Below are 438 nucleotides of genomic sequence, written 5' to 3' on the forward strand. Positions count from 1 at the left end.
AAAACACATTCACACAAGCACAAGCACAATAAACACTTACTATATCAATTATTTTTTGCCTCCTTCCAATTTCAATTCACTTTTTTTACTTTTTTAGAATATTCTCTGTTTCTGCGTATTCTTTAATTTCCGTTAATTTAAATTCAGTTGGGTTTGACACTTTTCAGGATTTTGCCAGAAAAAATTCTTCTGACTAAATCTGACTACTTCGGACTGATGAGAGTCACTCTCACTTAATGTTGCTCTCTCATTTTTTCTGTCATTTCCGAGTTAAGGAACGCTTTTTGGACTAAATCTGACTACTTCGGACTTTTTCTGACTTTTTCTGACTATTTCTGGGAGATAAGGAACGCTCCTATTATAAAGTCATTCATAATAGCAGTAAAAACTATATTACAAGCGCGCACCTTAGTTTGTTTTTCACTGTTCCTATGCGCC

Source organism: Rhagoletis pomonella, unplaced genomic scaffold (assembly GCF_013731165.1).
Source record: "Rhagoletis pomonella isolate Grant_MI unplaced genomic scaffold, Rhpom_1.0 Rhpom_scaffold_00001, whole genome shotgun sequence".
NCBI classification, from domain to species: Eukaryota; Metazoa; Arthropoda; class Insecta; order Diptera; family Tephritidae; genus Rhagoletis; species Rhagoletis pomonella.